Source organism: Arvicanthis niloticus, chromosome 8, assembly GCF_011762505.2.
Source record: "Arvicanthis niloticus isolate mArvNil1 chromosome 8, mArvNil1.pat.X, whole genome shotgun sequence".
Lineage (NCBI taxonomy): Eukaryota > Metazoa > Chordata > Mammalia > Rodentia > Muridae > Arvicanthis > Arvicanthis niloticus.
The window spans coordinates 31,944,074-31,970,309 of NC_047665.1; positions in this window are offsets into that span (position 1 = coordinate 31,944,074).

The window sequence follows — 26,236 nt, forward strand, 5'->3', positions numbered from 1 at the left end:
AAGATAAACATTCCCAATATTTGCATGTATATTGTTACAACATTTTTTATAGAGATGTGTCCATGGGTCTTTCTTGATAGGAATTATATCCCCTGTGCAAAACCACTTAGTTTGAGACTGTTCTCCATACGGTAAAGGAAAGAAAGCAGCTCAGGAGACTGCAGTTACCACAAACACAACTCAGCACAACAGTCTGCTCTCATGGAATCTATAAAGCATTTGATCGAAAGGCAAAGTCTTCAGGTCGTTGGCAAAAGTAAATAAAAATCTCAGTTCCCTAGAATATCATGAATGCTGGCTTTAGAAGCCCTCAGATCTGCCTTTAGTCAAGCTATCAGGTTGCTAATATTGTCTAGCATTTTGCATTTGGTCTGCCCCAAACCCCTTGTATTTGTCCTTGACAGGATCCTGTCCTGTCTTAAAGTTGTTGAACCAGCCTTCAGTTTTGTTTGTGGGTAAGTCTCCCTGCACGAAGTTATCATGCTGGCAGAGATTTGCAGGGAGTTTTAGTAAAAACAAGTAGAATTACGCTTGTATATCACAAGTGTTTAACCTCACCCCCAACACACTGATTATTTAGCCTATTATGTTATTTTAATAAACACCATGAGTCACATTGCCTATAGTCTTGGTGTTGGAAAGTTCTTTCTCCATCTTGGAAGTCTCAGCTTTGTTGACAGTTTTCAAAACAGTTACCAGTGGTTCCATCAAAGGTCTCCATATGATTACATCAGAGGGAAGGTGTTGCTTGCTCTCATATATGTTCCACATGCCCATCTAAATCCAAGTTTCTTCAGTGGGGTACTCACAGCTCTAGATAGTCCATCCAGAAGCTGGCCCTATTACCTGGGTTGAAGTTTCAGTCTGCTCCTCAAATACAAACATGGACCACTATACCTTGCTTAGTCACCTGCTGAGCGCCCAGAACAGCAATGCAATGTAGGACTGAAACTATCAGCACTAATATGGTAAGCCTGGATTTTTATCCAGTGGCCCTTGGGGATCCACTACTTATTTATATACTTTGTTTTGAATAATGATTGTGTATTAATAATTAGAAACTTAAGAGACTAGCACATTGATTTAGGAGACTCTTAAAGGAAAAGAGGTGCATAGGATTTTCACCTCCAGCCTGCATATAGCCATTGTTGGACTATTATCTGTATTATGTCAGCCAGTCAAATCCTTTTGTAACAGATTCTCTCTACTGATTCTATTTTATAGAACATTGCCTAATACAGGGTGGAAGGTTTTATTCATTTTCTGAGAATTTCAGACCTTTTCAATGGTAAACATGATGTTGTACATATAAAATGCCCTCATAGGCTCATGTGTTTGAATACCTGGTCTGAATTAGGTAGCTGTAACCTACCTGAACGTGGGCTCTGGCTGGTGAAACGTAACTTCTAGCCTCAGTCATAGTTATGGCTGCCCTCTGCTTTCTGCTCTGCTGTCTTGTACAAACTTGTCATCGTGGACTGAGCTGCTCCAAACTACCATTGGCTCCAGCTTCCATGTTGTTTGTACTTTTGTGATAGGATCTAGGCATCTGGATGTAGGTCATTATGGTGATTCTTGGTACAGATATATCTCACCTTTGTCAGGTGGGTGTTTGGATCTTTGTCAGGTTGTGGGTCAGTGTTGAGGCCACTCTGGTGCTTGGGGTTCATACTTCAAGTAGCATCAGATCAACATGGTAGTCGATAGTTGTACAAGTAAGAAAAAAGGGGACTGGCTTTGGATGTTTCTAACTGGGGTTCTGAGTCAGTCTCCATGCTCTCCTGGGACCTAGCATTAGGTCTGGTGGCACACAGTTGCAGGTATGATCTGGCTTTGGGAGTCCCTATCTAAAGTTCTGGCTCAGACTCCAAGCTGTCCTGTCATAGACTGTCAAAGTGGGTGAGGAGGCTGATCGGTGAGCAGGTGGTGGTGAGGGGGACTGGCTGTGGAGGGCTCTAGCTAGGGTCCCAGTACAGCTCCATGTGGATCTGGACCCAGTTGTGGGCAGAGTAGTTTACAGTAGAGAAAGTGGGTTGAGTTAGAACTGGCTCTGGAAATTCCCATGTGAAGTTCTGGTCCAAACTCCAAAAAAATTAATAAACAGGAAAAGTTTAGGACCTATTGGGTGGGACATGCATAGTTTCTTTTGGGACTGGCTATGTGTCATGTCATGGGTCATAACCTGGGTCTGCTAACCCAAGTATGGAGTTCTCTATGGGAGTGGTGGGAGCTCCTAAGACTGTAGTTGGGGCTTGTTATGGTTAACTACTTATCTCCTTGTGGTGAGATAGATTCTAGCTGAGTGTTAACGGTGGCTTCATTCTGCTTACCCTTTCATGAGACAATAGCGGTCATGTTCTAATGCTAAAATACCTCACACAGCCATTGTCTCAGGAGGGCACCTAAACGTTTACTTAAGCTTAAAGTCTATAAAAAGGAAAAACATTTTTGGATCTATTGGTAAGTATGACTCATTGTAAAATTGATATGTGGCAAATAAATGACTTCTTGTGTCTTCACTGTAAATTATGGTTAGTAAAACTTTTTGACCAAGAAGCCAAAACTATACAATAGAGTAAAGGAAGCATCTTCAACAAATGTTGCTAATCTAACTGGATGTCTGCTTATAAAGAATACAAATAGATCGATATCTATCACCCTGCGTAAAACTCAAGTCCAAGTAGACCAAAGACCTCAACATAAAACCAGATACACTGAACCTGATAGAAGAAAGCGGGGAATAACCTGGAATGTACTGACACAGGAGATAACTTCTTAAAAAGAACACTGACAGCTCAGGCACTAAGATCAACAATTAATAAATGGGACTTCATGAAATTGAAAAGCTTCTCTAAAGCAAAAGACACTGTCAAAAGGATAAAACCCTTGACTCTATGCTCCACCTCTGTAGGTTTTCTTGTAGGGTCCTTGACCCCTTTGGCTCCTTCAATCCTTCCTCCACCTCCTCCACGGGATTCCCCAAACTCCACTTAATGTTTGGCTGTGAGTTTCTGAATCTGTTTCTGTCAATTGCTTGGGTGAAGCCTCTCTAGGTTATGCTAGGTTCCTGTTTGCAAGTGTAACAGAATGTCATTAATAGTGTCAGGGGTGGGCTCCCGCTCATGGCATGGATCTCAAGCTGGACCAGTCATTAGTTGGCCCTTCCAAAGTTGGAACAGTCATTAGTCTGTTATGCACATCTTGTTGGAAGGACAAATTGTGAGTCTAGGGTTTTGTGGCTGGGTTGGTATCCCAGTCCCTTCATTAGAAGTCTTACTTGGTCACAGATGGCCAGTTCAGCCTTCAGATCCTCCACTGCTAGGAGTCTTAGCTAGGGTTACCCTTATAGACTCCTGGGAGTTTCCATTGTCCTGGGTTTATAGTTCGGCCCAGAGATGCCCTTTCCCAATCTAGTTGTCTCTTCTAGTAGTCTCCTCCTCCATCATCCTGTACCTAATCTCTCCTGTTCCCATCCCCACCCCTTCCCCACCTAGTCCCCTCCTTCCATCCACCCCCCATGTCTAGTCTATTTCTTCTCAGTGAGATTCAAGTATCCTCCCCTTGGGCCCTCCTTGTTATTTAGTTTCTTGGGATCTGTGGTTTGTAGCATGGTTATCCTGTACTTTATGACTAATATCTACTTATAAGTGAGTACATACCATGCTTGTCTTTCTGGGTCTGGGTTACCTCACTCATAATGGTATTTTCTAGTTGTATCTACTTAGCTGCAAATTTCATTATGCCATTGTTGTTAATAGTTGAGTAGTATTCCATTGTGTAAACGAACCCCATTTTCTTTACCCAGTCTTCAGTTGAGGGACATCTGGGTTGTTTCCAGTTTCTGGCTATTACAAATAAAGCTGTTATGAATATAGTTGAGCAAGTGTCCTTGTGGTATGATAGAGCATCTTTTGGGTATATCCCGATGTGGTATAGCTAGGTCCTGAGGTAGAACTACTCTCAATTTTCTGAGAAACCTCCAAATTGATTTCCAGAGTGATTGTGTAAGTTTGCACTCCCACCAGCAATGGAGGAGTGTTCCCCCTTGCTCCACATCCGCCACAGCATGAGCTGTTGCTTTAGTTTTTGATCTTAGCCATTCTGATGGGTGTAAGATAGAATCTCACAGTCATTTTGATTTGCATTTCCCTGATGACTGAGGATGTTGAACATTTTAAGTGCTTCTTGGCCATTACAGAATCCTCTGAAAATTCTCTGTTTATATCTGTACCACATTTTAAAAATTGGATTATTTGATTTGTTGATGTCTAGTTTCTTGAGTTGCTTATGTATTTTAGATATCAGCCCTCTGGAAGATGTGAAATTGTACAGGATTGTTTGAGCGATCCTGGGGTTTTGTTTTTCCATTATGAAATTGAGTCTTGTTCTTTCAACGTCTCTTAAGAATTGTGTTGAAATTATGATGTGAATTGTGTTGAAATTGTGATGTGAATTGTGTTGAATCTGTAGATTGCTTTTGATAGGATTTTTAGTATGTTAATCCTACAGATCCATGAGCATGGGAGATCTTTCCATCTTCTGATATCTTCCTCAATTTCTTTCTTCAAAGATTTGAAGTTTTTATATAGATCTTTTCACTTGCTTGGTTAGAATTGCACCAAGGTATTTTCTATTTGTTGCTATTGTGAAGGGTATTGTTTCCCTAACTTTTTTCTCAGCCTATTTATCATTTGTATAAAGGAGGACTACTGATTTCTTTGAGTTAATTTTGTCTCTAGCTACTTTGCTGAAGTTGTCTATTAGCTATAGGAGTTCTCTGGTAGAATTTTGGGGTCACTTATGTATACGATCATATCAACTGTGAACAGCAATACCTTGATGTCTTCCTTTCCAATTTGTAACCTTTAGTTGTCTTATTGGTCTTGCTCAAGTACTATGTTGAATAGCTATGGAGAGAGTGGGCAGCCCTGTCTCGTCCCTGATTTTAGTGGAATTGTTTTTAAGTTTCTCTCCATTTATTTTGATGTTGACTATTGCCTTGCTGTATATTGCTTTGATTATGTTTAGGTAATGTGCCTTGTATTTCTGATCTCTCCAACACTTTTATCATGAAGAAGTGTTGGATTTTGTCAAAGGTTTTTCAGCATCTAATGAGATAATCATGTGGTTTTTTTCTTTCAGTTTCTTTATATAGTATATTACATTGATGGAGTTTTATATATTGAACTATCCTTGCATTTCTGGGATGGACCCTACTTGAGTATGGTAGATGTTGCTTTTGATGTGTTCTTGGATTCAGTTTCTGAGTATTTTATTGGATATTCTTGCATCAGTGCTCATAAGGGAAATCGGCCTGAAATTCTTTTAAGAATTGTTAAAAGAATTCTCTTAAGGATTCTTTCCAAAATGTAATTTACTTTATTTTTGAGATAAGATTACTCTACATAGCCCTGGCTGGCCTTGAATTCATTATCTAGATCAGACTGTTCTTGATTCACAGAGCTCCACCTGCTTCTGCCTCTTGAGTGGACACCATGCTGGCTTCAAAATGTAGTTTAGAAAAAAAAATCCTGAAATAACTCAAAAGAAATTTAAAATTAATAGAAAACAAGGTTCTAACTAATAATATACCTTGGCAAAAAATAAAAATAAAATTTTGTGTAAGAAAATATATAGTAAAAAGTTTATTCTAAATTAATGTCTGTGACAAAACTATAGGCTAAGTAATTAAAAAATAATTTATATAATATGGTAACTAGATAACATCCTTGAAGACTTTATTATGTATCAGGGCACTCATGATATCTATTTCTTAAAGATAATATTCCTTTTTCAAATCTGTAGATTCTGAGACAAAGCCTTCTCAACTGGAAAAAAAACTGTCTCGATGGTGTTCACCAACAGATACAATAAAGTAAGTTAGTAAACAGGCTGCTTTGTTTGCAGTTGCCATTTAGTGTCCTGCAGGCAACCAAAAGGAAGGAGCAAGTGGAGGGTTCCCTTGTCCCTGCTACAGAAACAAAGGGACACTAGGAAAACTAGGGCCAAGAAGTATGCATTGTGCAAGTAGGGGGGACATTAGAAAAGGCTGGCTCTACCAACCTCAGGGAGAGGGGTAGAAGGCCTACATAATTTTTTCTAATACCCTCTTGGAAAAGACAAGATTGATGGTGCCAAGGGTTATCCAACTGTCTCACATTGGCACAATATTCTGTTTTACTCAGTGTTTGATCTCATCTAACGTGACTAATAAGACGTGTACTCTGACCAAGAAGGAATGTAGCCTAAGATTGATATTAGCACAATCTCCATTGGGGGAAATACCAATTGAGGCAAAGGATTTCTTGAACTCTCTAGCCTGCAAGATAGGTTCAAAGGTCTCGAAGCACTAGTCGCTGCATGTTTCTGAACAACCTATTCTCTTTTTAAAAGAGATCTTCTAAACTATGGGGCAGCCTGCACCACATGCCCACTCTCTAATATGCTGGAGACAAGAAGGAAGCCTGGACAAGCAGCCAGATGTTATAGTGCCAGCTCTATTTCGTAGATGCTCTCATCTGGCTTGAAAACCTTGTCATTCCACCCCCTGCGTCCCAAGAACCTTTAAAATAGGACTGCTCAGAACTTGATCAGATGACTCTAAAAAGAAAGAACCTTCAGAATTAGTCTCTTGTAAGTGCTGGATGCTATGGCTGGTTAGCATCAATAACTCTATAACTCACACTACATTTGGACAAGACCACTGGAAAGAAGTCTTCCCCAGTTCCCTGAATTTCAGCTTAAAACCTGAAATAATAGTCTTAACTCAGGCATCCACGTGAAAAGAAAAGGGACATTAACTCAAAGTAATTTCCAAATATCCTTTCTCAGTGATCCATGCTTAATGGACGTGGGGGAAGCGGGAGGAGAAGGGAGGAAGGGAAGGAGACTATTTTTTTTCCACCTGCTGTGATGGTTTTACAGTTTACAGGAAGCCACAAAACAGGGATGTGCAGATGTCATTGTGAGACAGTTTAACTGATTCTTTCCTAAGGAAGGTAAGTGAGTCCCAGGTTGTCTCCATTGTCTCCATTGTAAATCACAGAGAGGTTTTCTAATTCACATTGTGCCTGTGGAAAACAAGGTAAACTGAGGACACTCCCCCTACTAACACACACATACACTTCATTTTTAAAAGAAAGGAGTCTCAATAGTTTTTGATTCCTTACTAATTTTAGGATTTTTTTCTTTTATTTCTGTGAAGAACACTGTTGGAATTTCTATTGGGATTGCATTAAATCTGTACACTGCTTTTTGTAGAACGAGCACCTTTACTAAGAGACGAAAGATGTTTCATTCTAACGAAGGACCGTATCTCGGCTTTCTCTCAGCTGCGCTTCATTTGACTTCTTACATGGTATATTGCCTTGACTATTACACTTTATTTTAATTTTATTTTTCTAATCAGAAAGCCTGTATCTTGATTCCTCTGTGACTTGGCATGTTTTTATCACATCACTGGGACCACACCAGAACCAGCAGCTTCCCTTGCTGTTTCAGTGGGAGTTACTTTATCTTTTCATTCCAGTAGGGGGCAGCAGACGACAGAAGGACGGATTGGTGAGGGTTAGCTTTCTGTGTAGATGTGTTTCTGCGTGACAAGTGAGAGTTATGGTCTTAGTGAGCCAGTCAATCAGAAAGCCACATGATTCATTTGTGTTCGTATTTACAACAGAATTTCCATTTCCTCCAAACTGTGTGGGGTTTTGGAAAGAAAGTTCTGCCCTGTTGTTAGGAATTTCCAAAGGCTGACTGACAATGACACAAAACTGCACAATTATGATGAATAGGACTATGATATCAAATCATAGTTCTTCTATAAAATGGTTACACTATATGCTCTGTAGCCTTGGATATTCCAGCTAATTCAGTACTAGGTGGAGATTTATGTAAAGTTGATACTTAAAAGGGAATTTATTTTTTTTTTTACCGTGAAGGTATTTATAATACAATATTCAGATAATAGTGTGCACACTCTATATGCAATTAAGAGAATACAAAGGACTTAGTAAAGAAAATACCAGGGAAATGTATTTGGGGAAAGTAATGCCTACAGATTAAAGATTTAATAGCTAGTATTCTTTTTGGCCTGTACAGTGCATTCCATAAAAGAAAAAAGACTATTTGGATGAGATGCGTGCTTTCTAGTGGACTACAACCTACATCATGTCTATCAGTGTACACCTGGCACTTTCCCTCTCTCCACAGCCCCTGAAGACTTGGTTTTCAGTATTGAGCCCATCTTTTCCTAGCTAAGTGACCTGGGGGGAGCCATGCCTAATTTCTCTGACCCTCGATTTCTTTGACAAAATGGCAACACTGGAATGTGCCCTGAAGACCTCTTTGGAAAATTAAATGAGACAGTGTTTTTGAGTGTCAGGTACATCTTCCTTCTTGTCCTCTTCCTTTGCCTCACCCTAACAACATATGGAAGTCACTTTTGTGACTACTGTGTCCTGTTAGAAGGGGGCTAGGCATGAGAAGGACAGAGGTCCTCGGGACACAGCGTTGAAGTTTTGTCTCTGTGAGAACCACAGATGGTGCTCATGTGGATAACTTAAGAAGTTCTAATTTGATGCTTGAAACTAGTTTTGACAGCCATAGTGTTTTTCTTTTGCTTTGTCATCAAAAGAATAAGCTGAGACCTGTGCTCAGTCCAGAGGTGTTTCTGGAGTGGGTGGGATAATTGCTGACATCCAATCTGGGTGACATGATGTGGGGTGAGAGAACTTGGGACCAGGACACAGCTCTGCCTGCCCCCTGAAGCCTGGAATCAATCAAACCTTGTTTGGCACAGAGCAGTCTGTCCTTTCCAGAGACATTTCCCATCCTCAGCAATGACAGTGTCTGTCTGGTGGAACTGACCCATCTTCCCATGTCCTGTTCAACGGAGGCTTGAGAAAGGGACAGAACATCTGTCTCTAGGGAGGAAAAGACAAGTGCCTCAGGAAGCCGGAACTGGGGGCTTCAAAACATGAACTTTGGGGGATATAACTCAGCTCAAGACAGAAGTGTGATATTCTGGTGAAGCAGAAGCCAAGTACAGCCACCGACACCGATGCCGCGCAATAATAAAGGGAAGCACAAGGAAGTGGAGTCCTGGTCCAAGACATCATCAACCCTTTCATGAGGAGATCTCCTCACAGGAACCCCCAGTGCTTAACCTCATTCAGTCAGACAAGAGGGCTCCCCAGATATCTGTAGGCTACCAGTAATGTCCCAGCAAGTCCCACCCTAGAACTCTTGTCAGTCCCTTGTCTGCTCCTATGGGGCTGGCGAAGCCTGTCCAGGGTGTGGCAGAGCAGGAAGTTTGGAGAACACTGTGTCCTAAGGAAGAGGGTTTTATTTGTGTTTCCTTTTAATATACACTGTGACTCAGGCTATCCTAGAACTCCTTAGATATCCCAGGCTGGCTCCAAACTCATGGTAACCCTCTAGCCTCAGCCTCCTAAGTGCTGTGGTTTCAGATGTGAGCTACCAGGACCGGCAGAAAGTATTAGAAACATTTAATGTAGTTTATCCATGAGCCTGTTTGCTGAGAGGGTTGGTGAGGAGGGAAGGTCCACCCCATGGCCTCTGTACTGAATTAAATCAAAAGGGACTTTTTAAAAAAGAAAGCCTGTTAAGAACCAGCATTCTCCCGCCCCCTTGTGTTTGCAAATCTGCTGGGAAAGCGCATATCAAGTCAAGTCTACTGAAAATCATGTTATCCCAGCTAAGCACAATCAGCAACACCACTACTAGGTAGTTTTTGGTGCAGACCCTTCTCTTGTTAAATATATCCATGTTCACAGTCCAGCTTGGAGGACTACTGTGTTTCAGTGTGTTCGCACACCCCTGTAAGAATTCTAGTTCTATATACTGGTGGCTTTTTTTTTTTTTTTTTTTTTTTTTTTTTTGAGACAGGGTTTTTATGTAACCCTGGCTGTCCTAGAACTCACTGTATACACAGACCATGGTAGCCTTGAACTCTGTCTACCTCTGCCTCTTGAATGCCAGGATCAAAGGCATACAGCACCACGTCTGTCTTGGAATCTGAAGTTTTAATAAGGGCAATTATGAACATGTCAGTTATTGACAAGAATGCAGACTTGTATAGAGATTGCCCCTTTCACTCTGGTAATGGCTTTCTCCTTTCCTTCTCTCTCTCTAAGATAGCAACTAATGAAACCACAGCCTTTGACCGTTTCTATCCCACAATTACTTACAGAATCCCCTGTATTCCTTTGTTCTTAAGAACTGAGTTCCTACAAGGGGATAAGAATGATCATGGCTCTGAGTTTATTGTTAGGATGTTTTCTATATTTTATTTAGAAATAGCTGAGAGGAGTTAACAGACAACAGTCCAGATTACCTTACATGGATAGTTGGTTTTCAAAACGTCAGAACTCCACAGAATTGACATTACAAACATTTCTGTATTAATGTTCGTTTTGATTAGAGACCTGTCTGCGCCTGACAGCTTCCTGTCTTGGATTCTAAGAATTGAGCATCTTTGGAGTTACTCCAGTTGTGGTGAGACAGCCACTAGGCAAGAATTGCCTTTCTATCTACAGACAAATTACTGTCCAGAAAAGGACACACTTGCAGAATAGTCAACTGATTATATCTGCCTAGACAGAGTAATCAGCCCTTAATAATTCTGCATCACTAAGGTCTGTCAGATGTTCCTGGGCCAGAAGGCTGAAGATCAGATGCTCCAATGTTTTGTAGAATAGGGACTGTCCAGGTGTTCAGCGGTCTCTATAAATTGGCTAAGTTTTAGAAGCTATGCTTTGTGCTTCTCATAATTTCAGTTAACTCAGTCATTCTAGATTTCTGACGGGGTTGAAAACATATAGTTCCATAGCCAATCCTGGCTACTTACTTTGAGAGAAAAGATTTGAGTGGAGGGTTTTCAACTGACATTCATTCTAAAGCCAAGAAAAAAGCCAGGTTCAGAACTAAGTCTTTTAGTTAGGAGAGATGACAGAGGTTCTGGTTAGTCAACAAAATGATGGACTGGGTATTAGGACTATCTTGTACCTCACTGGTACAAATTGGTATAATTATGCTCTAATTGTATTTTTGAAAGAAAAGTTTTATTTTAACAGGAAGGGTGATATATAGAAGGAGCTAAGGTGAGAGGAAGAGAAGGAGTAAGGAGAGGAGGAGAAGAAGGAGAGGAGAAGCTAGGTGATGAGACAGAGAAGGAGAGAGAAAGAGAGGGGGGACATGGAGGCAGATGTTCACGTGTCTCCACCAGTCAAAGACAGTTGATATATCTAGGTTGGGTATTGGGTTACACTCCTGATTGAGCATTACCAAACTTATAAAGCCTTTGATTAACATTTAAAAAATTGTAAAAAAGCAAAAAGAAAAAGGGGGCATGGGATAGGGGTTTTCTAGAGAGGGGAATTGGGGAAAGGGGAGGGCATCTGAAATGTAAATAAAATATCCAATAAAAAAAAGAACTGAGTTACTACATTTCCACCTGGGACTGAGGATGATAAACTTTCTGAAGCTGCCTGCACACCTGACGATGTATACCATACCTCTAAATTTGGCTGCTTCTTGGGTTAGAAACAAACTTCTAAATTCTATGGGCAGGGGAGCAGCACACTGGGAGAATGCTGGCTTATCATGTGCAAGCCCCTGTGTTCGATCAAGACCACCTACAGAAGGTGTTCCAAGTTTCTGTTCTTCAGTACTCTCTGTTTGCACAGACTTCTCACGTTCTTGGCTTTGGCCTTGAATAAGTTGATGCTTATTTCAAGTTACTATGTATTTTTGGCTTTTAGAATTTTCTTTTTAATGTTATTTTAATTAAAATGTATGTATAGGATTTTTTTTTCTTTTCTTTTCTTTTTCTGGTGCAGAGGCAAATTCTCTTCCCGTCTTTAGGGCTTTTTTGCTCTTTCCCTTATCATGATCTACAGGAAGCTCCTTTTATCAATCCTTTTTTTTTGTTTTTTTTTTGTTTTGTTTTGTTTTGTTTTTTGTTTGTTTGTTTGTTTGTTTTTCGAGACAGAGTTTCTCTGTGTAGTCCTGGCTGTCCTGGAACTCACTCTGTAGACCAGGCTGGCCTCGAACTCAGAAATCCGCCTGCCTCTGCCTCCCAAGTGCTGGGATTAAAGGCGTGCACCACCACCACCTGGCTCCTTTTACCAATTCTTATACATACTGACTGTTTTACCTCTCAAATTTCTTCCCTTCCTTATAAATGCATCTTCTCTTCACGATCTTTATTTTAAATCTCCTGACCTTATCTTTAGAATGTCTTCTGGCTTTTTACAATGTATTGTTGTTGTGTTGTTGTTGTTGTTAATGTTGTTTTTCAGATCCTGGTGACTGAGCATAGGCAAATGCTCCACTAAGCAAGCCCCTGTCCAGTGGTCTTTTCTTTTAATTGTTTGTGGTTTTGATGGAGCCTAAAAGCCAGGTAGTTGTGCTCTTAAGATATCTCATCCTTTAGGCTTGTGAGTGCTTGCTTTCCCTCTAGGGTCTTAGACTTCAGCAACAACACAAGGGAACACATGAGGCATCGAGGAAAAGCAGAATTAGTCTCCCTCTAAAACCTCTCCCAATATAACTATGATTGTAGGTATCTTAGGGCTTGGCCAAAACTTCTTTGATATTTTCTACTTTTCTTTGAGGTACCAGCCAAAAATATTGTCTTTTCACCTTCCCAGTATGATCTATATTTGCATCCCCTCAATATTTCGACTATTTTGAGACTAATTTTTCCAATGCAAAGTAGCATATAGTTTTGATTTTTTTTTTTTTTTTTGCAAAATGTCAGTTTTATGAGTACCATTGAAATATGTGAAATACGCCACACAATCCTTATGTATTGTATCTCTGGTTTTAGCCACATACAGTTTCATTTTTAGAATTCTTCTCACGTTCCAATGTTGACCCTTTTCATTTCTTATGCTCTCTTGTGTTTATTTTAAATCCTACTAAACTTACATTACTGGAGAATGTTTAGATTAGCTGTTTTTCATGGCTAGGGACTATGATAGCATCTGTATAAATATATCCTTAAAACTTGGGGCTTAGATGTATTCTCAATAATGAGATTAGAAAACATGTGGACATTTTATGGGTTTTGTTGCACATTGCCAAATTCTCCTTTAAAGAAAGATTCTGTTCAATTAATCATTTTCTGTATTATTACTCTGCTGTATACTTGGTTTCATATGAGCAGGCAAATTCCTTCCTACTTTTTATGCTACCATGATTATATTTTTAAGGGTACATTAGATTAAAATGGTGATAGACACTGTCATTTTTTTTAAAAAAAAGAACACCATTACTTCCAAATATCTTGTAAAACTTCATAATTCTAATTTTAATTTATTTACCTAGGAATATAAATATAGCATACCTTTCCTTAGATTCTAGTAATGTAGCATATGTTAGTCATATTTTGAAACTTTAGGTGTCCAGCAAAACACAAGTTTTTGAATCAGTTTTAACATCTCTAAATTGGCTAAAAATCCAGTTCTCCCCTTGTTTAAAACTGTGTAAGCCAAGCCTAAGGGGTTTTGTATTATACAAATGAAAGAACGTTTTATCATTCCTAAGACCTGGTACTCAAAGCTTTAATTTGGTTTAGAAAAAAATGTAAATATGCAACATCTTTTATATAGACAGTACACAGCACTTCACACCTGCTATTAGACCGAACATTACATTTGAATGTAGTGCAATGTGGCATATAGAGCTTTTGTGATCGTTATGGTTAACCACGACCAGCCATTATTTTACGTATCATCATGCATAGTTTTAATCGTCAACTTTATATAGCATAAAGTCATGGAGAAAGGCTCCAGGGGACACAGTGAAGGATTATCTAGGTCACTTTGACCTGTGGGACTGTCTATGGAGACCATCTTATTTGTTGTGTAAAGATCCAGGCTGACATGGGTTGTACCCTTTCCTAGTTCAGGCCCCAGACTGTGTAAAGATAAGAAAGCTACCCAAGCATTAAGCATGCAGTTGTTCATTTCTCTTTATGCCCCTGACTATGGATGTCATGTGTCATGTCAGGTGTTTTAAGTTCCCACTGCCTGGATTTCCCTGCTAAGACGGGCTGAACCCGGGAATTCTGAGCTAAGATAAACCCTTTCTCTCCTAACATGTTTGCCACGAGGAAACAGCTCAGTAAGGAAACAATGACACATTTTAAAACATGTAACCCTCATATTCATTTTTGCTACATAGCAAAGATTTCAAATTCAGGTTTATAGTAATAAATACTTTTCTTTCATCCTGGATCTATGCTTTGACTATGGCAGGTAGGCTCATGTGTTTGAACAGCTGCTCTCTGGCTCTGTTTGGGAAGGTTATAGCGGTGGAGTCTTGCAGTAAGAAGAGTGTCGCTGAGAGTAGGCTTTGAGATTTTACAGCCCAGCCTCTCTTCCCTTTCTGCTTCTGGGCCATGTAACATGACAGGGTGATCTTCTGCTCCACCTGCCATGCCTTCCCCATCATGATGGGACTGTATTCTCTGGAACTGTGAGGAGAATAAATCCTTTCTCCCTTACGTTGCTTTTGTCAACTGTATCTTACCACAGTAACAGAAAAGTGACTAAGACATATCGGTTGTCAGCTGATTCCATTTGGTTGGCCATGGCTCCAGCCTGTGGGTGTCTATCTGCTCAACCAGCCCCATGCAGCATGTGTTTCTTACTGAAAAAGTACAAAAATGTTAGCTGGCAGGCCAAGCCACAAAAGCATGGTTAGAGAGCTGCCAAAAAGGTATTGGCCAACCAGTCACCCTGCCAAGCTCAACAGCACAGCTGGCGTAGATATTTATCCATATTGGAAGGATCGGCAAAGCCACACGGAGAACTGTGGGTTTGTAACTATTAAGAAGTAAATAAAAAATTGAGAACAATCAGCTCGGATATCCCAAGCCAGAGAGCATGTCTGAACATTGCCTGTTGCTAATTCACCAACGTCCTCATTCCCTATTGTATTAGAAATAACACATTTTAGGGGAGGAGCTTGGAGAGAACACCACTCAGTGTCTCTTGTCAACAGAGCACTAGATAAAGTCTAATGATACCAGAAACAGGAAAGCATTACTTTCCTCAGAGGCGACAGCTGTGGACGCTGTGCACATTAACCTCAAGCCTTTCCTCTCTTCAGGATCATGCAACCATTTCCCCTGCCTTCCTGTCTTGCTTAGTTTAGGTTACACCAAAAGAAAAGCCAGAGACAGGGATGTAGATGAAGAGAGTGAGCTCAGGAAGAGGGCAGGCCTTCAGAAGCCTCAGCATCACCCTTGGGGGCACTTACTGTCCTCAGCCCCAGCTCCAGGCTCAGGCCCTCTAAGGTAGAAAAGCCAAGGCGTTCTTACTGTTGGAATAAAGAGTGGGTGGTGAGAGATGACTGCTGGGAAGTATGCTGCTGTTTACACTCTTCCCCTAAGCAAGAGCACGTTACTGCCAGATCAGAATACAGCCAGTTGCGACTCTGATTTTGCAGCTCTCAATCCCCAGCCTGCTTGCATTTCCATCTCTGACATCTGAGTGGCATGGATGTGGCTATAACCAGTGTAATACTCCAGTTCATTCCAAATGCTCCCGACTCACTCCAAACCCTTGTCAGCTCGGAGCAAATCAACACGTCTGTCAACTCACCCTGAAGCCTTCGAGAGTCTGCATTCATCTGGCAAGGCTAATCATTCCTCATCCCATTCTGCATTGTGGTCATTCCAGGAAGACATTGCTATTCCAGGAAGCCCTGAGCTAGGAACATAAACCTCACTATTTCACACAAATGCTAGGTGTTTGGGGGAGGAGGGAAACAAAAGGAATTCCATGTGATAAATGCTAGTTTCTCAGAGTTTAGATATGAGTTTGGCAGTAACCCTGTCTAGGAGCTATTTGCCATATTAGCGGTTCAAACTCAGACATGCTGAGAGAAGAGGTCATGCCCATACTTGGAACCTTTTGGGAAAATTCCCACCAGGCCAGGTTTGTACAGTGTCCTAAAGGTCATTAAAACTTGAATGTGGAGCTGTGCTGGGAAGCACTTCTGAGGACACATGCTTTCTGTATGGCACCTGTGATTTTCAAGTAATACCATTTTAAAATATGATTTTCCCCCCTCTCCAGTAATAAAATTGCCAGTAAGTTCATTGCATTCCATAGCCCTAAATGCCATGGTTGCAGAATGACAGACTGACTAATGCTCTTGAGGTTTCTTGGTACACTGTCTATGAGTAACTCAAGTGTCTGAATGAGAGCAGATCTGGATAAGAAACTAAGTAGAAATAGTTGACCTTATAAAGGGGAAAATCTAGTGGCTCCATGTGGGACAGCCAGACTTAGTTTGGCTCATGCCTTTGGGCTCAAGCCATTGTGTCATATGTCCAGGAATTTACTTGGGGAATTGGAGTTGTATGGGGCTGACCAACTCCTAACTGGACTTGCATCTAGTAGGACCATGTCTCCCTTTCCTTCCATGTAGAGGGAAAAGGAAAACTCTTTTATTGTTGCCTAGGCTATAAGGTAAGGCGTTGATCCAGGCCTAAAGTGTTGGCAGGGACACTGGCTCCTCCCCCTATTTTAATTGTTTCTGGGGTGTCTGTGTTGCTTGTAACCTTCCATGGGTTAGAGAAATAGTTGTTCACTTTTTATTCCAAGGACTTTGATTGATACATGGCATGGTAGTTTGATTGAGGCTGGCCCTCATAGGCTCATATGTTTAACTAGTCTATCACTCCCAGTTGGTGCAAGTGTTTGGGAAGGATCAAAATTTGTGGTCTTGTTGAAGGAGATGTGTGATTGGGGGTGGGCTTTGAGGTGTTGAATGCCCAGAACATTCCCAGTTAGCTCTTTCTACCTTCTACCTGTGGGTCAGATGTATGATATCAGCTACTACTCCAGTGCCATGCCTGCCTGCAGGCTGCCATGTTTCCTGCCATAATGGTTATGGACTCTAACCTCCTGAAACCCTAAGCTGCAATAAACTCTTTCTTTTTTAAGTTATCTTGGTTATGGTTTTCACAGCAATAGAGATTAATCAAGACACATGGTCACCTTGAGAGGGAAGTGTGCCTCAACGGTTCAGACTGTAAGACTGCCATTTTTCTGAAAACCGCAGGTGATTGTCCTCAATTAGTTGGATCTGGGTTTTCTTCCCTATGAGAAGCAGTGAACTGTATCTGCTTCGGAGCAGTGCTGAGTGATTCAGTAAGATCACAATATAAAGTACCTGGAAAGGGCCCTATCATGAACTGCCCTCCAAAACACCCAGCAAGCAGCGGAAAGAGTCAGATGCAGTTATTTGCACCCAACCAATGGACAGAAACTGCTGACCCTTGTGGTTGAATTAGAGAAAAGCTGGAAGAAGCTGAGGAGGAGGGTGACCCTGTAGGAGGACCAGCAGTCTCAACTAACCTGGATCCCCAAGATCTCTCAAACACTGGACCACCAACCAGGCAGCATACACCAGCTGATATGAGGCCCCCAACACATATACAGCAGAGATCTGTGGGGTCTGGGTTTAGTCAGAGAAGATGCACCTAACTCTCAAGAGACTAGAGGCCTCAGGGAGTTGAGAGGTCTGGTGGGGTGGGTGGTGGGTGGTGAGGACATCCTCATGGAGATGGTGGGGGGGAGGTATGGGATGTAGAGCAGTCAAAGCGTGGACTGGGAGAGGAATAAAGTCTGGAGTGTAAAATAAATAAATAATTTAAAACAACAACAATAATAACAAAAGAACCTGGTATGGAGAACCAGAAACATACTGCTGGAATTCTGTACTGGTGATGTGACTCTTTCCAGTTATCATGGCTGTGTATGTGTTGGCAAAGAGTGTGAAATCTGATAGTGTATGGTTTGATAGAGTCCACAGGTCTATAGAGGTCCTCTCTTGAAACAGCACCTCTACTATAAGACCTGTTACTAAAAGCCTTAGGAAATCAATTAAATGAAATGAATAAGTAAGGTATTTATACAGCATGTAACAAAGGGAACAGTATGAGGAAATATTTTTAGATTTAAGCTGAGTATTTTTGTAGACATTATAGCCTTACTACTTAATGCAGTTATTTGCAGTCACAGTTAGTGTTATATAGAAAGACACCACACACAAGGGGTGACCTTGTTATAGAGGTGACTGAAGAAATGCAGCTAGGTAAATGTGTGATTTGGCACATATTAATTACCCAACATATTTTTGCACATAAAATCTTTACTCTGATAGACTGAAGCTATTAGCAAGAGTTGGATCTGAACTGTTGCTGAGGCTGCTGCCTTTAATCTAGGAAATGATAATGACTTCGTCATGCGGCACTTCCTGTGTCTGCTTGCAACCTGGAGGAGGATCTTAAGCTATGTTTTCAGCATTTGCTGAAGCACTTGTTAGACTATTGCTGCTGAGGGCCTGGTTTTGAACACATTAAACACTTGTTATTTCAAAAACTCTAAATCTGTGCTACCTATAAGATGTGGGTTTTCTAGTTATGTATTTTTCTCATATTCCAGCTTAAAACTACAAACTTGAACAGAACAAAACAAATCAGCTACCACATTTTTTTCTCAAAGGTAGATGAGGTGCCTCTTACTTGTAATCCCAATACTCAAAGACTGTAAAAAAGAGGATCACTGGGAATTCAAAGCCAGCCTGAGCTATGGTATGAGTCTCTGTCTCAAACAAATGAACAAAAACCAAAGCGAGCTGGAGAGATGTAGTAATATAATACATATATCAGATATGTAACATATAACAAACATATAAACATATAATATATACATATCAGATATATAATATCAGAGGGAGATGTATTGGAAAAGTTCACTGGTGAGGGTATGTACATTATGTATGGTCTATATTCAATCTATACACACACACACTATACCTGAAATGTATTTGTTTTAGGATAGTATAAGGAGTGAGAAAACATAAACATCCACAAAGTTATATCATTAGAAAAGCAATGCATAAATAGGAATGTGCTGCACAGGCTAGAGTCATTGGCTGCCCAGTCTGAAGGTGACTTGTCTCAAAGACTTCCTTTCTGTGTGCAGATGAAAGGGAAAGCTAGGTCACCATGCGACTGCATGCAGAATATTCAGACAGTCCTGAGCCAACATGGTGGTTTAGGAAGGAGATTAGGGAAAATTAAATTTTATTCCACTTCCATTCCTGTTTCTTTCAAGTCATCTGTCACGACGATGGACGCCTGCAGAGTGTCTTCTCTTCCTTATTGTAGAGGACTAATTGAAGCAAACCCGTCTGAGCTGTGTTGGGGCGACACCAGGACTGTCCGTCCACCTCTTATCCTACTGCCTTCTCTGTGGGAGCACAGAACAGTACGGCTGGGAACAATGACAGCCACGGAACCACGTATTAGAATTCTCCCTTTGTTTTCTTAAAGCAAGAATTTTGCATAAAAGTTTTCCGTTTTCCTGTTAAGGGAGTTCTGCACTGTCCTAGGAATTATTGCAACATCTCTAAGCTAAAATTTCTTTAGCAGGGTGCAGTCATAGGGAATCAAGACTTGACTTGAGGCAGGGGGGTTTATGTTTGGAAAGGGCTTTGGACTGAATGTGAAATATCTTGAGTTTAATAGACATTTTGTCTCAAATTTCTTAAGCATGCATGACTTTATTTCAAAAGTTCGGATCTTTGTGAGGAAAAGAAGGTGTCTTGTGTATTGATTTATTTTTTTGTGTTATTTTACTACTTAAAATGAATAGAAAGCTCTTTGGTCTTAAAAACGTGAATTTGGATACAAGTTTTAAGATTAAAAGTTAAATCACTTTAAAATTCAATAAGTGAATGAATAAAATATAGGTAATAAAATGCTAATTAAAATGTGTAGAATCAAATTTTCAATTGTATTTCATTATTTCCATATATTTCTAAATTATTTAAATGTTTGAAATGTGCAAGCCTGTGTTTGAACACCTCATTTTGTTTTTTTTATATGTATTATAAATTGAAAAGAAAATGTCATCCTTTTTTCATCTGTTATGGATTTGCCTGCTCTTCACATTTTTTTTTGTTTATTTGTTTTGTTTTGTTTTTGTTCCTGAAACTCATGATGTAGACCGAACTGCCTTTGAACTCCTAGATGTCTACCTGCCTCTGCTACTTTAGTGCCAAGATTAAAGGCATGTACTACTGGGCCCAGCTTGATTTGTCTATACTTTGAATTGAAGTTAAAAATGGAGTAGATTGCTTTTGCCAATACTTTTCACTGCTGAATAAGGATGGCAAAAATGGTTGGGGGAAGTAGGACTGTTGGGACTCAGCAGGTGGAAGTGTTTGCTACAGGAGACAGAGAGGTTTAGTTCTTTGATCTTATGATGGAAGAAGAGAATGGGCTCCTCAAATTTCCCTCTCAGTTCTACGTGTGTGCTTTCTTTTGCAACATACACACACATACAACATCAAAAGTAATATTTAAAAATCTAATCACTGAAAAATAGAATTACTCTGTACCAGTCATTTCTTTTACATTTAATTTTATGGTTTTACTTATTCACTTTACATCCTGCTCACTGCTTCCCAGTCACTCCCTCCCCCTGAAAAGCTGTTGCCTGGATGTGTGATATATTCTACCAGTCATTCTTAAAAAGTGGTTCTTTATCTGTCGGTAGTGGCATTGTCAGAGAACTTGTGGGAATGGGAGATTTTTATGCCCCCCTGCCCCCAGTGTGTTCTTTAGTGACCTGTCAAATCATTCCAGTGCTCATACAGTGGTGAGAAGCCCTGGTCCAGAACATATGGCAGAGAGAGCAATGGGGACTGGTGTGTGTGTGTGTGTGTGTGTGTGTGTGTGTGTGTGTGTGTGTGTGGTGTCAGTGTGATGGTGTAGCCCTAACACAGCTTGAGAAATAGAACTTGAGTCAGTGACTCACAAATCATATAATCTACCTTCCAAAGAAATGACAAGTGTTGAACAATTTGACTAGAAGGAAAAATAATACATTTGACCATATGAAATTTAGTTCTCAATTTGCATTAAATGTGAAAGTCACCAAAGCACATCGGGCGATATTCTCTACATGTGACACTTGAGTAGTGGCAGCAACTCCCACCCTCATCTCACAGACTTGTGACCAATGCACATGTGAACACAGGAGCCATCTTCTGATACTCGTGATCAATGCATGTGTGGACACAGGGGCCATCTTGTGAGACTCGTGATCAATGCATGTGTGGATATAGGGGCGATGTTGAGTGCTGCACTAAGGTGACAACGCCCACATCAAAATGTAGTCACATCCCGAAATGAAATGAAGCTGTTCAAGGCTGAGATTTCAATGAAATGGAGACTTTAAGGAAGGAAGAAGCCAGAGTTCTTGCCAGTTCTTTTCTATGTCAGATACTAGCCGGGGACTGTTGTTTTGTTCCGCAGTATCTTTTAAATCTTTTAAATCTTTAAGCCTACAATGTAAAAACAATCACTAACACATGTCAGCGATTCCTTGGCAAGGATATTGCGTGTGGAATATAATATTTCAAAAATAGTTCCACATTCTTCCAGTTTAACTTGTCTTGACAGCAGTGAGCACGAGGTCGTAAGTGAATGCTGAGTGAGAAGGGTAGTTGAAATGACAGTTGGCCCATTTCAGGTCCAATTTTCTAGATGGGCAGCTTTTAGCCTATGTTCATTTTTTTTTTCGATAAAATGATAACCATTGGGTTCTGAGGATGGAATTCAAGAGAATCTCCCAAAAGTTTTCTGGAGAAAATCCTGAAGGAGCCTATATAAAATTTACAAGATACTCTTAAGACTCATTATAGAAAAGAGACTGAATAAGATCAGAAAGATGGTTCATCTCTTAGACCTTGTTATCTTCACAGACGACTGAAGTTCATTCTCAACATCCAAATCAGACAGCTTACAACTGCCTGTAACTCTGTTTCCACAGACACCTGCACACACACATACATACATACACACACATATACATACACATGTACACACATACATACACATGCACACACACATACATATACACACATACACACATATACACACATAAATGCATGGGCATACATACACACATATACATACACACACGTACACACATACACACATGCAGACACAAATACACACATATACACAAAAATCTTTTTAAAAGAAAAATATATTAAAATCACAAAATACAATTGTGTTTAGAAGAAGCAAGATACGTAAAGGTATAATCTTTGAAATCTTGCTTTCATGCCTTTGCATTCAGTTTGGTCTCATTATTTACAAAGTGCTACTTTTATTACAAAAACACTTTTTTTTTTTCAGTAATTATTAAGTTTTTATTGGTCCACTTTGCATTACATGATTTGAATGGCCATCACCTTGCCCCACTTGATATAATGCTATTAATAGTTGTCAACACCATTTTTTTTTCATTTAAATCTAAGTTCAAGTCTGTTTGATAACACCAAAATTACTTGCCAGTATTAAAATGGCTCCACAAATATTAGCTTCCCTGGCTCTAGGAATAAAATGAAGTTTAAGGTACTTTGTCAAATTTAAGTATCACAAAGGTCTATGTCTGGAAACCTCTCCTCATGACAATCTCAAGACTTCACCCAACTGTCACAGTCATCATCTTCCTGTTTCTTTTTTATCAACTTCCAAAAAAACTTTATTTATTACCATTTACAAGAATTATGTAACTTTTATTCATTTGACATCATTTAATCAGTCTCTGTACTTACTAAGGTCTCTATCTTTTTTTTAGGAGTTAAATCTTTTTAAAATAATATTTATTTACATTCCAGCCGTTGCCCCACTCAGTCTCTCCTCCTACAATTCCTCATCCCATTCCTCCCCCCTTGCCTCTGAGAGGGTTCTCTCTCCGTGACCAGACCTCACCCTTCTCTGGGGCCTCAAGTCTCTGGGGTTAAGCACATCTTCTTTCACTGAGGCCAGACCAGGAAGACTTCTGCTATGTTTATGCCAGGTGCTTTGGACCAACTCCTGTATGCTCCTGGTTGGTGGCTCAGTCTCTGGGAGCTCCCTGGGGTCTGGGTTAGTTGAGACTGCTGGTCTTCCTATGCGATTGTCCTCCCCTTTAGCTTCTTCAATCCTTCCCCTAATTCAACCATAGGGATTCCTAAGTTCAGTCCAATGGTATCTGTGTAGGTATCTGTGTCTGTTTCAGTCAGCTGCTAGTAGGGCCTCTCAGAGGACAACCATGCCAGTCTCCCATCTGTAAGCACATCATAGCATCAGTAATAGTGTCAGGCCTTGGTGTCCCTCCGTGAGATGGATCCCAAGTTGGGCCAGTCATTGGACCACCTTTCCTTCAGTCTCTTCTTCATTTTCATCCCTGCAGTTCTTTTAGACAGGAACAGTTCTGAGTCAGAAATTTTGACTATGGGTTAGTAACCCTGTCCCTCAGTTTGAGGCCCTGTCTATTTACTGGAGGTGGACTCTGAGTTCCTTCTCCTCAGTGTTGAGCATTTTGGCTAAGGTCACCCCATTGAGTCCTTAGAGTATCTCATCTCCTGGGTCTCTGGTACTTTCTAGAGAGTCCTGCCACCTCCTCCCACCCCAGGCTGCTTATCTCCATTTATTCTTTTGGCCATCTGGGCTTCTGTCCTGTCCCTCCCCCCATACCTGATCCTCTTCCCCTTTTCCCTCCCCCTCCCCTGTCTCACCCAGATCTCTCCCCCGCCCCCCGCCTCCCGTGATTATTTCCTTTCCCCTTTAAGTGGAATTGAAGCATCCTCATTGGGCTTTTCTGCTTGTTACACTCCTTTGGTCTGTGGGTTGTATCCTAGGTATCCTGTCTGTACTTTTTAGCTAATATCCACTTAACAGTGAGTACACACCATGCATGTCCTTTTGTGTCTGAGTTACCTCACTCAGGATGATATTTTCTAGTTCCATCCATTTCCCTGCAAAATTCATGATGTCCTTATTTTTAATAGCTGAATGGTATTCCATTGTGTAAATAAACCACATTTTCTGTATCCACTCTTTGGTTGAGGGACATCTGGGTTGTTTCCAGCTTCTGGCTGTTACAAATGAGGCTGCTGTGAACATGGGGGAGCACATATCACAAAACCACTTCAGACTGGAAGGGGCCATGTAATTTTCCCTTATAATTTGAGTTCTACCCATAATTTTTTTTTTACGTGTTGCCAGTTAGTGAAAAGGTGGCATCCTTTGCATTAGATCCAGTCTGAACTTCACACTGTCGTGCTGGTTATTGTCTGTCAACTTGACATAAGGTAGGATCACCTGAGAAGAAGAAACCTCAATGGAGAAAATTGTTCCATCATATGGGCCTCTAGGCAAGTTTGTGGGAGTTTTTTATTATTGTTATTAATTACTGATGTGGGAATGTCTAGTCCACTGTAGGCCGTGTCATTCATGGGCAGGTGGTCCCTGAGAGGTATAAGGTAGCTGCTGACTGAACTTATAGTGAGGTAGCAAGGCAGGCTACTTGCCTTTGTTTAGCATGACTTTTAACCCTCAGTTTGTAGCACACTTCCTAGCTTCCTTTATCCATTAAGACCAGGGTCACAAATTCTCAAGGCTGTTTTTATAACTGTCAAGAGGTAATTTCTTCTGAACATTGCAGATTCAATTATTTTAAGTGAATGTATACTATGTTGATAAAAACCAGACTGAGCATTTAAAGCATCGAGATTTATCTCTCTACAAACTAATTTATTTCCTGTAGGATATCCTTTGCTGTTTTGAAAATACAAAAAAAAAAATGTGTACTTCTATCAAAAAAGAATTCAAGTCAAATTGCATGTTTGAAAATCGAATATATCTTCATATTACCTAATTAAAAAGAAGCATTAATCTTGGTTAGTGATGCTAGTCAAAAGTCAAAGAGGAATGTAATTTTTCAAAAACGCTAAGAAACACTTGTAAAGGTTTGGAATGCATTTGATTTACTTTTGATTTTGTTAGCATATGAGTGGTGAGGCCCACATAATGCTAATAAGATTCTAGAGAAATTGGAAGGATCTCATTTCTTCTCATGTCTATGTTATCTCACCTTTCGTAACACTGAAATCAGTGTTTTCTGCTGGGTTCCAATTTCACACAGAGCAAAGGAATGCAGTTTTATTTAAAGCTCCACTGTGTAAATGTAAAACTATGCATTCTTTCTAACAGTTGAAGTCTTGCTATTCATGTTGCTGGGCAAACACCAAGAAGGTCAATATTAGTGACTTTAAGGATGTATTTAATCCCCAAATATTTCATATTTATTTATATAAATTTTTACCAAAGATGATATTATTTGGTAAAAAGAAAATATGAACACACATTTAGAGGAAGTTTGTGTGTGTACACATAACAATTCATTCTGCATATAGGTTTTATTTATATGCACTATAAATACATTTACACATTTTCTTATGTAATAAATTTTTTTAGTTTACAATCTTATTTTCTTATGTTTTATGTTCATGAATGTTTGCCTGAAGTATGTATGTTATCATATATCTGCCTGCAGAAGCAAGAAAAGGACATTGGAAACCCTGACTCTAGAGAGACAGTGGTTAGCGAAAAGCCATGTAGGTGCTGAACACCAAACTCAGGTCCTCTTCAAAAGTTATCAACCCTCTCAACCAGTGAGGTATCTCATCACTACCCCTAAATACTTTTGTATTCAAAATCATTTATATTATTACATTTTAGGTATGAAAGAGAAGAATTCAAAGCAGTGATGAAAAAAAGAAGGAACATTTTGGTAGAAAGACTTACAATTAAAATAATTCTCCATCACATGCAGATCATAGCCATATAAGTATGTATGTGTATGTGTGTGTATATATATATATATCACATGTTGCACATATATACACACATATAAACTACATGTCTCAATGTATACATATGGAGATTAATAAAAGACTTAAGTATGATTTAATTCTATAATAATGTATGCTTATGAATGACAAATTTTCAGTATGACCTTTACTGTATACCTGATTTAATGAAGGTTTTGGTTATAAATTTGAGACCTAAAAGGTGGAAGAAGTTATAAGAACAATCAGTAATATAAAATTGTTATGAAAATCATTTTATGAGGAAAGTACTGGAGAATTGACACTTCCAGGATAACCATGAGACTAACAAAATGGGAGACCCATTTTGTCCACGAATGCTATATCTGTAAAAAACCCTTTTTATTTTATCTTGTTTATCTCAAATAACAAAAATAAACCTGATCTGTTGCTTTAGATCTCATATTGATTCCCTGTTGTCCAATAACTCATCCATTCTCTGAAAACTATTCTGTCCCAT